Here is a 14,313-nt window from a genome sequence, read left to right as displayed (position 1 = left end):
TGGGACCTGATGTATGTTGGAGGCACTCGTTGTTTCGAGCAAGCCATGGATTGATGTTTGTTGGTGGAGGGGGAGTATAAACTTTACCATTTTGTTTGGGAACCGCCTATAATGTGTTTAGCATGGAAGATATCGCCATCTCTTAGTTGCTACGTTGACAATGAAAGTATACCGCTCAAAATACAATTTATCTCTATTTCAAAACCGAGCTATGGCACCTCTACAAATCCCTGCTTCCCTCTGCGAAGGGCCTATCCATTTACTTTTATGCTGAGTCATCACCCTCTTATTAAAAAGCACTAGCCAGAGAGCACAGCCATCATTTGCATTCATCAATATTAATTTATGTTGGGTATGACTATGATTGGATCTCTTTTACCATGAATTACAATGTCTAGTCAGTCCTTGATCTTTAAAGGTGCTCTGCATTTATGTTTTGTGGTCTCAGAAAGGGCTAGTGAGATACCATCTTGTTATATCATATTATGATTGTTTTGATAAAGTGTTGTCATCCGAGATTTATTATTATGACTTGCTAGTTGATTATGCTATTGATATGAGTAATGATGAGACCTGAGAATTATTGCAAATGTGGTTAGTTATGATTTATGCTGAAAACTTGAATGCTGGCTTGACATAGTTACAACAACAAGAGCAAACATAGTTTGTAAAAGTTTTTCTTTCTTTCTTTCAGTTTGTCACTAAATTGCTTGAGGACAAGCAAGGGTTTAAGCTTGGGGGAGTTGATACGTCTCCGTCGTATCTACTTTTCCAAACACTTTTGCCCTTGTTTTGGACTCTATCTTGTATGATTTGAATGGAACTAACCCGGACTGACGTTGTTTTCAGCAGAATTACCATGATGATGTTTTATGTGTAGAAAACAAATCCTTACCAAATATGAAGACCAGGGGGCCCACACCCTTTCCACGAGGGTGGGGGGCGCCCCCCCCTAGGGTGCGCCCCCTACCTCGTGGGCCCCCTGTTGACCCTCCGACGCCAACTCCAACTCTATATATTTGCTTTCGGAGAGAAAAAAATCGAGGGAAGAAATAATCGCGTTTTACGATACGGAGCCGCCGCCAAGCCCTAAAACCTATTGGGAGGGCTGATCTGGAGTCCGTTCGGGGCTCCGGAGAGGGGGATTCATCGCTGTCGTCATCATCAACCATCGTCCATCACCAATTTCATGATGCTCACCGCCGTGCGTGAGTAATTGCATCGTAGGCTTGCTGGACGGTGATGGGTTGGATGAGATTTATCATGTAATCGAGTTAGTATTGTTAGGGTTTGATCCCTAGTATCCATTATGTTCTGAGATTGATGTTGCTATGACTTTGCTATGCTTAATGCTTGTCACTAGGGCCCGAGTGCCATGATTTCAGATCTGAACCTATTATGTTTTCATCAATATACGAGAGTTCTAGATCCCATCTTGCAAGTCTATAGTCACCAACTATGTGTTATGATCCGGCAACCCCGAAGTGACAATAATCGGGACCACTCCTGGTGATGACCATAGTTTGAGGAGTTCATGTATTCACTATGTGCTAATGCTTTGTTCCGGTTCTCTATTAAAAGGAGGCCTTAATATCTCTAAGTTTCCAATAGGACCCCGCTGCCACGGGAGGGTAGGACAAAAGATGTCATGTAAGTTCTTTTCCATAAGCATGTATGACTATATACGGAATACATGCCTACATTACATTGACGAACTGGAGCTAGTTCTGTGTCACCCTATGTTATGACTATTACATGATGAACCGCATCCGGCATAATTATCCATCAGTGATCCGGTGCCTACGAGTTTTCCATATACTGGTTTACGCTTATTTACTTTCCCGCTGCTACTGTTACAATTACTACAAAATACCAAAAACATTACTTTTGCTGTCTTTACTTTTGTTGCCGCTACCACCACTATCATATTACTTTGCTACTAAACACTTTGCTGCAGATACTAAGTTTCCAGGTGTGGTTGAATTGACAACTCAGCTGCTAATACTTGAGAATATTCTTTGGCTCCCCTTGTGTCGAATCAATAAATTTGGGTTGAATACTCTATCCTCGATAGCTGTTGCGATCCCCTATACTTGTGGGTTATCACACCACTAGAGGGATGACAACATACATCTCATCAAAATATCAAATGAATACCAAATTCACATGACTACTAATAGCAAGACTTCTCCCATGTCCCCAGGAACAAACGTAATTCCTCACAAAGCATATTCATGTTCATAATCAGAGGGGTATTAATATGCATAATGGATCTGACACTACTAGGAAAAGGCATGCTAGTGGCGCACCGAATTTGCCTTCTAATGGCGCACTACCGGTGCGCCACTGGCATCACGCCATTAGAATTAAATTCTAATGGCGCTCCACCGGTGTGCCATTAGTATCTGGTGTTCTAATGGTGCACCACGTAGTGCGCCATTAGTATAGCCTGCAGTGCGCCATTAGAATGCCTCCCAGGGGGCCATATGTACCCATGTGCTTTGGCATTCTAATGGTGCACCAGCAGTTAATGCGCCATTAGTGTGATGATCACGGTCTGCCATTAGTGTCTTGTGTGGTGCGCCATTAGTATGAATATTAGGTTTTATTTTTTTTGCTTTTCTGATTTTTGCACAGGTTACAAAATATATTATTGGACAGAATATAGACAGCGGCACACAGCAACATCAGATTCATCGAATACAATGGAAGATTAGTCTCCGAATACAATTCATCATATTAGTCTCCGAATTCAAAAGACCGAACAAAGATAAAACATTACAAGTCTCAAGACCGCGAGTATCGAGTTTGCCTTCACATTACAAGTCGATATCGATCATCTAAACTACCATCACATAGAAGAGAGTTGTGGTCATCACGATGAGCATCATCGCGATCAAACTGGTCTTCATCCGGTTCCTCCAACGCTCCCTCCTCTCTCCCTCTAGATAGCGGGCGTATCTACATTCGTCCTCCGCCCTAGTGGTGTACCCTTTGTAACTGTTACCGTTGAAACGGTGAACCTATCTCCGACACTCCTCCCAGTCGTCGTAGACTCCGGGAACCTTACCCTTGTACATGACATACGACGGCATCTCTATGCACAAGCCAAACAACAGACAATACATAAGCAATATGTAAGTATGCAACAAAAGGATCGGAAGAGAAAATCAAGACATTAATAGCACGATTCGTGGTCCTACTAATAAATAGCATCGATTACATCTAAGTTGAACGACTGTCCAAACCAAAGAGACATACGAATTCATTAAAGTATAATTACAACATGAGCCAATCAATGTTTCAGAACTACACATCACTACTTTCGACTCGACTCTTCGGACAGGAACGTGGATGAAGCCGCCGTCTGTCGTGATGTTCATGAAATCGCGGTCGTTGTCACCCTGCATTTGTAGCATTTCATCTATCTCACAGTTGGACGGTTGATATCTGAGGAAGAACTGCCCCGAGGTATGAAGGACATCTTGATGGATGATGTCCGCAAACTCCGACTGGATGCGAAAGAATTCTTGTCTGAGGTCGGCGTCCTGGACTGCCGACAAGCTCGCGGCCCAATCTTTGAGATTATCTGGTAGCGGAAGTTGATGATGGTCCCTTACGATCGCCCGCATGTGATGGAGGGCGTAGTAGGCATCCTTCTGACCGCCAGGCGGCTGCTTGACGCAGCAGAACTTCGTATTGTGTGAGAACATGTGCTTGCCGTACTTACGAACTGCCCTGGTGAAGGTGCCTCCAGATTTGGCGTAGGCGGGGAGAACATCATCAAGAACTTTCTTGACATTTGTGTAGTCTATCTTGGAGTTACGGTTCGGGTCTAAATACGTGGCCATGGAATATTTCGGGCTTAAGAGGATGAGTGTGCAATGTGTGTCACTGCACAGAACACGGAATGTTAGAAAAAAAAAGAACGATCGAAATCTAAGAAATCATATGTTACGGGGCGGTTAAGGGATGACTTACTTGGGAAAGTAAGCCACAAGGAAGTTATCCTTATCTGGGTTTGCCAGAATGACACCTTCGAGGTGTGAACTCGCAACTTGGCGGTCCCCAGCGCTGCTCAAGTGCTTGGCACGCATGTAGAAGGGGTCGACTATCACGATGTCCGGGGTCTTGTCTCTAATGATCCGCATCTCCATACTCAGCGAAAACAGCCGAACGAAGGTGTAGTGCAGCGGATGAAGGTTAAACATAGCAAAGATGTCATCAAACCGCAGGACGATCGTACCCCCGATGTCGCCATCCACAAAGCCCTTGCCCTCTGGCACCTTGGCCAGGAAAACCGGGTATGCCACATCCTTCTCTCTGAGATGCCGCTTCTCCAAAGAAAGAACACTGTCGTGCAGACTCCGCATAGCACCGGTTGCAGCATTCAGCATATTTGGCGGTAGCATCGCCCTACCCGCCACATGCACCCTCCTCGAGATATCCTTAGGTGAAGGTGGCCCATCCTGAGCACGGATCGAACTCGGTGTCGGCTGGCTCGCACCGGCGCCCTTGTTAGTCTTTCGTTTCCGTCCCTTCTTCTTGATCTCCTGTAATGGGACCGAGTTCTGCTCACAGACCACCTTCTTGAGCGTGTTGGGGCTGATAATATTTCGCACCTCAGGTATCTGAGGCTCGGTGAAGGCGGGAGCTGGAGGCGTGTCCTGAGAACTGAACGCCAGATGACGCGTGTTGCAATTGGATTTCTCCGCCGTACCAGCTAGATCGCGGTCATCTTGGTTGGGTTCTTGAGAAAGAGGCCCGCAGAACTCGTCAGCGTACCCATGTTCGGCAAAGTACTTATCAAATTTGGTAAATGTACCGTCGTCGTTGTCGTCGCCGTCCGGATCCTGTGCCATAGGGCTGTCCGGATCCTATGCCATAGGGATGTCCGGCAGGTCGGGTAGCGTTGCGGTGTTCTTGCCATGTCTTGGTGCCGACACGACTGGCGGTCTTGTCTGTGGGGTGGTGTCCCCCGCCCCCAAACGAATCTGGCTCTTCGGCCAAAGCAGGGGCCAGTTTATGCAGGTGCTGAGGGTCATCACATCTTCTTCGTCAGCCCCAGTGGGTCGAATCGGAGGTAACAGCTCGTCGCAGCCTGGCAGCACCCGAACCACTTCAACCCTATACATTGTGGGTGGCATCGGATTACCATGGAACATGGGGTTGCCCTGCGAAAACATGTACAGGGCGTCAGGGATGCCCAGTCAAAGGCAAGGAGATGAAGTCATCGGCTGAGAGGCTTAGTTACCGTGATGTCGTCGAGCTCGGCTAATGTCGAGGCACCGCCAACGGCGGGCGTGCAACTGACGGAGGGGGCGCTTGCTAGTGAGGTGCCGGCCGGCGTACACCCGGGTGCATTAAGCTCCAATGCCCGTGCCGGCGCCGGAGACAGGAATACCGCCTCCGCCGGAGACACCAGTGGCGCCGCCGGAGACACCAATGGAGCCGCCTGCGCGCTGTGCGAGTTGCTGGCCGTGAAGCTGGGAACCGGGGGAGGCCCCTGTTGATCGCCCGCAATCCACGTTGTCAGCCCATGAATCAACGTAGGCACCATGGCATTGAGCGTCGTTCCAAGTTGTTGTTGCACTTGCTCTTGGACAAGCTCCAGAATCCGCACCACTTGTGCCTTGAGTTCTTCAACCTCGCGCGTCTGGCTTTCCGAGCTGGTCTTTTTCTCCTTCCGCACACCAGCGGTATAGTCTGACCCCCATTTTGTGGACAAGCCTTTGCCGGCCACACGACCAGCTGACGTCGGCTTAGTGAGCTTATCCTTGTTTTTCATTACATTCAACGCCCTATTTAAAGGTGTGTCTAAAGGGGAGCTCTTAGACGACCCCGTGCTACTGCTTTCAGTGTCCTGCGAAAGGAACGTGAACCATTTAGAAATATTGGGGATTAATTAGAGTGCAACCATATGGAGCTAATTACGCGGGGGTGTATTACTTACCAGAAGAAGCTCAAGCGCCCTGGTCTTCGGATCTGTGGTAAGCTCCTTTGTTATCAGGTCCACCTTGTATCCGGCCCTAACATAGTTCCTGGTCTGCTTGTCACCGCTGTATTTCTCAAAGCAGGGCGGTAGGCCTTGCTCGGCACGCTCCGCGTCCTCCTTGTCCCATATAGGCTCCGCCACTTTGTAACCGCCGGGACCGAGTTTGTGTTCCCCTAAGTTCAACTCCCGCATTTCTTTCTCCCACTGACTTGATTCGGAGGTTGCACTGCTCTCGCACTTGATCTTGAACTCCTTGTACTCATCTTCGCTCATCAAAGGATATTTCACCTTGATCTTCTCATAACTATCACCTTTATCAATCATTCTCTTCATCGAGCTTTTCCAAGTAGACAGGGCCGTGCTCATCTTCGTGAGGGCGGCACTGTTCACTTTATTCCCTGAGAGGCGTGTGTTTTCAAATTCGGCGGGGAACTTGTATCGTTCGTGCAGCTTAGTGAAGAGGAGGTTGCGCAAATTCCCTCGGTCCTTATGCCTAAGGTTCTCGGTGTTGATCGAGACGGTGCTCCGGAGAATGCACCCGAGCTGAACCGAGTACCCCTTGACTATATGTTTGGGCTCCGTTGGATTCCCGTCGGAGTCCACTTGAGTGAATTCCTCCTTGATGGTGCGGAGCGCATTCGGGCGCCAGTCCTTCCATTGCTTCTTCGGTTGGCTGCCATCTGTGTGTGCGCCGCCATCATCAGTGGTGGCATCCTCGGCGGCACCATCAGTGGTGTCATCCCCGACGCAACTAGGGGTTGTGTAATCAGGATCGGTGTCTTCCGCAGCGTCCTCATAGCGGTGAGGTTGTTCCTCCATCTCCTGGGACAGCTCCCAGAATTGCTTTCCGCCCGAACCACCGGCCTCATCCTTGTGGGCCATGTGTCGCTCTAAAGAGGAAAAAAGTTTGGTCAAAAAGTTGGTTATTGTCAAGGAACAAGATCATGGTCTCATCATTTAGGGTTTGTCAATACCGAGGCACCCTAAAAGCCTAAGCTTTCATCATTTAGGGTTTGTCAACGCCGAGGCACCCTAAAAGCCTAAGCGTACATCATTTAGGTTCTCATCGACACCGAGGCATCCGGGGTAGCCAAGTTAAGTTTTCATCATTTAGGGTTTATCGATGCCGAGGCACCCTAGGTTAGGCCTAATCACTTGGCACTAATCAATTGGCTCTATTGCCACCTATGGTTTAATACAGCAAGAATAAAGGGGCAGTTGATCCTACTTAATTAAGTACTAAGATACCCCGGCCCATGCATTAGTAGCAAGTACCTCATATGTCCGATTTTTAGCAAAGTCATGCTAAAATTCACGGAAAATTTTAGCATGACCTTTGCTGAAAATAGGACATATGGAGTACCCGAATTTGCCGGAACGGAAGTTAATCGACATTCCGGCAAACTCAAGGGCCTCTCGGGGTACCTGCAAAATCATCACAACACGAAGGGCCTCTCAAGGGCCTCAAGCAGCAGTGGTGTCTCCCACACTAGTGCAGAACCGGGCAATAGCACCGGTTCGTAAGGCCCTTTAGTGCCGGTTAGGTAACCAGCACTAACATTTCGGCACTAAAGGCCCCCCCCCTTTAGTACCGGTTCAGCACGAACCGGTGCTAAAGGGCAACCGCGTGGCACGAGCCAGCTCCGGGGGCCGGGAGCCCTTTAGTACCGGTTGGTAACACCAACCGGTACGAAAATGTTTGGGGGGGGGGTTTGGTTTTATGATTTCTTTTTCATTTAATTTTGTGTTTTCCATTTTAATTCTTTTTCATTTGCTGGTATTTTACGGTACTACACGTTATGCATATATATATATATATATAAATGGAATTTCTAGTAGAACCAATCATATATATATCATCAATCATGTCTCACAAACCACCACATATTAATTCACACATACACACATGTATAGCTATATACAATTTCTCCTACATATGCATGTTGCCTTCGGAGCCAGTGGCATTAGCCTAATTGGTGCCTTCGGAGCACGATGACAATTGGGAGTGGTTCATGTATTTTTCGATGGGGGCGGTAGCGGGTAATAGTATTCTCCCTTCAGATTTATGACCTGGTCGAGCAAAAATCCCGCTATTTCCTCTTGAAGTGCTTCTACGCGCTCCATTGGTAGGAGCTTGTCCCGCACCTCTTTGAACTGTTAAGAAGGAGATCAATATGCATGTGTATTAGTTGTGTGACTAGATATCGAAAATGGTGTAAAAATTGTGAATAGTGTTCTGACAAGCGTACCCATTCCTGTCTTTGAGATCTGCTCCTTTCGGACGCCATCATGCGAATGTTCTCGCAAACGCAGAATGCACACAGATCAGTCCCATGCGCCTGCTTCAGGGCCTTTATTACGAGAATGGAATTTAATTTGATCAGATAATAATTAATCAAGCATGATAATTAAAGAGATGGCAGCTAGCTAGCTAGCTAGTACTACTTAATTACTTACCTTGGCTTTAAACCATTTCAGCTTTGGTTTCCATTCGCCTTCCGTGACGCTGATGAACCTTGCCCAAGCCCTGCCCTCCGACAAAGAAAATGAAATAAGGGGTTATTAAATAGTTCATATCATGAAATGGCGAACTAAATAGGCCGAGATATATAGTTAATAATGATTGAAATTACCTGTTGACTATCCCAAACAAGATGTTATAGTCACTATTTGCTTTGAGTAGCGAGTCCAGTATTTCAACTGTTCCGGCGTCAACTTTAATGATACACAAGATCCAGTGATATCTGCATGCACACACATCTGCATGTCTTAATTAAGAGGGCATATGTAAGCAAAAACATGTAGCTAGTTAGTAGGCAAAAACAGAGAATTTGTAGTACAAGAAAGTGTGACTCACTGGAAGTTGTAAGGAAGTAGTATATCTTCATTGTATTTGAGGCGCTTCAAGAACTCGAACATGCTGTCCTCTACCTCTTTTTCATAATATGCATCTAATTTCCATGTGTATTCATTAACGGTGTTTGGGTCAATGAACCCAATGCCATAGCGTCCACCTTTTCTCATTTCATACATCTTCATCCTGCATAATACCACAGAAAAGAATATAGTGAGGATAATTACACATAATGATTGATCAAAAGGATCACTATAGCTAGCTTGAGACTTAAATTACAGAAAGAAATCACTTACAGGCAATAGCAACTGACGATAGATTTGTCGAGTGCGTCTTGATTGTATAACTGAAACAGTTCAGAATACTCAACGGCCACAGCTTTCTCATGGTAGTAATCTTCCTTCTTGACATACACCATGAGGGACTCTCGATCGGATCTCTTGATAATGTCCATGTACCAATGATGCAATTCATACATTCTCGTTGGGAGCTTGTTGACATCTTCTGGCTTGTCCAAAGGTTGGCTTCGGACAAATTTCCACTTTATTTCATCCTCTGTAGTCAGAGGCATGTCCTCGATCTCGAGGAGTTATGCAACAATGATCTTGAGTTTTTCAGCTTGCATTATATGCTCCTGGGTTATTACCACATCGCCCACCTCGGGAACGTAAACCGTTTGGCAACAATAATATTGGGCGCGCATACTGTCACGTGTTGTTGGCGGCACAACAAGCGGGGGGATCGATTGCGCCGCCTGTTTTCCTAGCTGGGCAACGGTTTTCCCGCATTTTTTGACAGCTGCTTGTTGTTTGCTCGAGCTCGAGCTCGCCTCCTTCTGTAGACGTTGTCGATGTAACTTCCTGATGTGGTGCTCATAGTCTGAGTCAACAGGCTTAGGAGCTGGTGGTTGAGCCATACGAATGAAGTGGTCAACTACTTCCACAGGCACTTTCTTCCTTGGCGGCGGTGGCGGGTTCGGTCCAAAATGGGCGTCGACTTCTGCCCGCACTATGGCATTGGTTTGCTCCTCGGTCCTGTCGTAAGCCCTCACAGGAAGAGGAGTACTGAGGTTTGGACCATATTTATATCGCTTGCCTCCGCCTGTACTTCCTGTACTATCACCTCGACTCGTACCGCTACGCACCATAGCTGCGGGGTGTCTCTTCTGTGATTGCTGAGGCGGCGGAGACGGCTGACGGGGCTGAGTTGGACGAGGAGGAGTGGCCTGAAGCTGTGCCGGACTTGGAGGAGGAGTGGCCTCAGGTTGTGCCAGACTTGGAGGAGTGGACGTCTGACGCTGTGTCGGACTTGGAGGAGGAGTAGCCTGACACTTTGCCGGACTTGGAGGAGGAGGAGTGGCCTCACGCGTTGGTGGACTTGGAGGAGCAGGAGTCTGCTGACTCGGTGGCGGACTTCGACGAGGAGTCGGGTGACGCGGTGTCGGTGGCCTTCGAAAGATGATGCAATCCTTTCTCCATTGGATTATACGATGTTTGGCATCTCCGAGTGTGTGCTCCTTGTCACCTCCAGGAATGTCAAGCTCTAGCCCCGAATATTGGTCCACCACCTCATCAACCACGACACGAGCATAGCCTGCTAGAATCGGGTTGCAATGGAAGGTTGCATCGGGGGAATTTGTATAAGCAACACCGTCCGCCACCTTCAAGGATATGTTCTTAATTTTGAAGTGTAGCTCGCAGTTAGTGTTCTCCCCGATATCATCCATGGGGTATCTATCCAGCAGTGCATCGCCCGGGGCGGAACCCACGCTGCTTCTCGGCATGGATGGGGCGGAACCCACACATCGATCATCGTCTAACAATTTGAAATTAATCTAATTCATCTAGCTAGCTAAAACTAACATTTCCAAAATTTCTAACATTTCTATATAACTAACATTTCTATAACATTTGACATTATATATATTATAACTAACATTTCTACATGCTATTTGACATTAATCTAATCTAATTAATTAATTCATCTAAAACTTTGTATGAAAAACAGAAAAATAGAAAAAACTAAAAGCTAAAAACAGAAAAATTGTGTGTGTGTGCGCGTCTAGTGTGTGTGTGTGTAGTGTGTGTGTGTGTGTAGTGTGTGTGTGTGTGTGTGCGCGTGCGCGCGTGTGTGTGCGCTACGGTCGGTGCCGGCGCCGGTGTGGCTTTGATCGATTGGAGGGAGGAGAGGGGCCGGGGAAGGGGCTCACAGCGCGCGCGGGCAAGGTCGAGGCGACGGCGACGGCGAGGCGAGGTCGATCCAAAGGCGACGGCGACGGTGAAGCGAGGGGATCGGCGACCGAGACGACAACGGGGGTGCCACGGAGTCGACGGGGACGACGCGACGAGGACGGTGGCATCACGGAGTTGACGGGGACGACGCGACGAGGACGGGAGCGTCGCGGAGTCGACGGGGACGGCGCGACGGGGGCAGCGACGGCGTGGGACGGGGCGGCGGCAGAGAGAAGTGGGAGATGAGAAACTGAAAATTTTCGAAGTGTTTCTTATATAGGGGACACCTTTAGTACCGGTTGGAGCCACCAACCGGTACTAAAGGCCTGTTTTGGCCAGGCCAAGCGGCGGGAAGCACCCCCCTTTAGTACCGGTTCCTGGCTCCAACCGGTACTAAAGGCCCCCCCCCCTTTAGTACCGGTTGGTGCCACGACCCGGTACTAAAGGGGGGTACGCTGCCAGGCGAGGGGCACAAAAGTTTAGTACCACCTCGCTGAAAGTGCGTTATATCGACTAGAGGGGGGGTGAATAGGCGATTTTTATGAAAGTCTTCAAAACGTGAAGGTTATGAAGACAAACAGTACAGATATGCCTGTCACTTTATCCAGCGGAAGTTAGATTACACTAGGCAAGCCATGGTCAAGTATTCAATAGAGTGAAAGCACAATGACAAGTAGCTGCAGTGTAATGAGGATCAGGTAGGAAGAAGTTATGAAGCCAAACAAATCACACAGTTATGTTGTGAAGACAGAAGACAAAGCAAGCATGCAATGGCTTCACAATGTGTAACAGTAAGTAAAAAGGGGTGAAGATGAAACCAGTGACACGCTGAAGACAATGATTTGTTGGACCAGTTCCAGTTGCTGTGACAACTGTATGTCTGGTTGGAGCGGCTAGGTATTTAAACAAAAGGACACACAGTCCCGGACACCCAGTCCTGAACACGCAGCTCAGGACACCCAGTCCTCACCGTTTTCTCCTTGAGCTAAGGTCACACAGACCTCGCCCAATCACTCTAGTAAGTCTTCAAGGTAGACTCCCAAACCTTCACAGACTTCGTTCACCGGCAATCCACAATTTCTCTTGGATGCTCAGAACGCGACGCCTAACCAGCTGGAGGATGCACAATCCTCAAGTGTAGTAAGTCTTCAGATCACTCAGACAAGAAGACTTAAGTGATGCCCAATTTACTCTGGCTCTGGGTGGTTAGGGCCTTTCTCCTCGCTAGGAATTTTCTCTCAAAGGCTTCAACGTGGGTTGCTCTCAAACGACAAAAGCCGTGCACTGAAATCTGAGCAGCCAACCGTTTATGGTTATAGGGGATGGACTATTTATAGCCACTGGGCAACCCGACCTGATTTGTCCGAAATGACCCTGGGTCACTAAGGAACTGACACGTGTACCAACGGTTAGATTTCAAACTCACACGACAACTTTACTTGGGCTACAAGCAAAGCTGACTTGTCCAACTCTGGACAAGATTTGCTCTCATAGTCTTCGCTCGAAGATATAGGTTTTGAATTAGGAATCACTTCAGTCATTCTGACTGGTTCTCTTGGACCCCACTTAACAGTACGGTAGTTCCTATGACTCAACACAAATGAAATAAACTACAAAGAATCTAAGTCTTCGAGTTCCATAGGCTTCACGTGGTGTCTTCTCTTGTCATAGTCTTCAATGTGAATATCTTCAAATACCACCATAGTCTTCAATGTCTTCGTACATTTTTAGGGGTCATCTCTGGTAGTAAAACCGAATCAATGAGGGACTTCTACCTATGTTATCCTGCAATTCTCACAAACACATTAGTCCCTCAACTAGGTTTGTCGTCAATACTCCAAAACCAACTAGGGGTGGCACTAGATGCACTTACAATCTCCCCCTTTTTGGTGATTGATGACACACTAGTTGAAGTTTTCAAGCAGGTAATATAATTTGTGAAATTGTAAAAGAATTGTCTTCATAAGCTGCAAGGGCTCCCCCTGAAGATGTGCATATAAGTAATTTACTTCTGGAACACAAATGCACATGGCAGGTTGTACTTATGGAGATCCACTTCAACTTATGATGACAATCCACCATGCATGTAAAAGTTTATGAAGGAAATGACATGCATAATGAAAAATGGACGTCTGCGGAATGATATAAGTGCGGAATTTATCATCGTACATGCGGGATTTATCTTCGCAAAAACATAGTGGCAAACAAGTAGCAGACGACCATCGAGTTTAAGTGTTACAACTCAAGGAACCAAATGTAGCAAAACGAGAGTTGTAAGCACGAAGCAAAATATAGCAAAATGTAAAGGCACCCGCCCATAGTGACCCACTTGAAGACTATAAACATCATATGCTTCTCCCCCTTTTGTCAGTGATGACCAAAAAGGTTTGAAGACATAGAGTTTTCTACGCGTTCCCAGGCGTAGCAGGGTCGGTGGAGGCATTTGGTGGTGCAGACAAGCTTGGTGCAGATTCGACGCGCGCTGAAGGAGGTGGAGGTGATGTAGCGTCGTCTTCTTCTTCGATAATCCTGGCTGTTACGGTGGCAGCAGAGGAAGAGAACTCCGAATCTTCAAGTGAGGGAGTTCTGCGAAGCATTGCCCTTCGAGGAGGCGTGGAGTCAAATTTGAAGCGCTCTGTGAATCCATCCTCGTGAAGTTCAGCTTCAGGACACATCATTGTGAGTCCTTTCAAAGTGCGGCGACAGGTTTCGTGTGCAACAAATGCATTCTTGGTGGCAAGATTTCGGATACGATTGACGTCCTCCATGATGCTTTTCATCTGCCTCTTGAGCCAGTCGTGATGCCTGTCCTGCTTTTGGTGAAGAGCCACAAGAAGCTCTCGGTCATTGAGGGCACGAGCGCGCTTCTTGGGTCGCTGATCAGCTGGGCTGTCAGTGGCTTCAGTAGATGCAGGTGCACGTGTGGTGCCAGCCAATGGATACACTCTGGAGATGGCTGCAACACCTTCATCATTTTGAGTGAAGCTTTGGTGTTCTGCATTCTGAAGACTTAATGGTTGCTTGGCAGGCTCAGGATATATAGCTTCAGCAGAGGTTTCCACGTCTGGCAAGAAGATCCGATGGTTGTGGGCTGAGGGCTGATATGAAATCGCAGAATGAAGCTTGATCAGCCGCATAACCCAAGGAGCATAAAACTTCAAGCCAAATAAATCTGAGCCGGATGCCGCAAGCTGGCGTATGAAGAAGTCCTGCGCATTGAAGCATTTGCCATG

This window comes from Triticum aestivum, chromosome 1A, assembly GCF_018294505.1.
Source record: "Triticum aestivum cultivar Chinese Spring chromosome 1A, IWGSC CS RefSeq v2.1, whole genome shotgun sequence".
Lineage (NCBI taxonomy): Eukaryota > Viridiplantae > Streptophyta > Magnoliopsida > Poales > Poaceae > Triticum > Triticum aestivum.
This window is presented reverse-complemented; position numbering follows the sequence as displayed.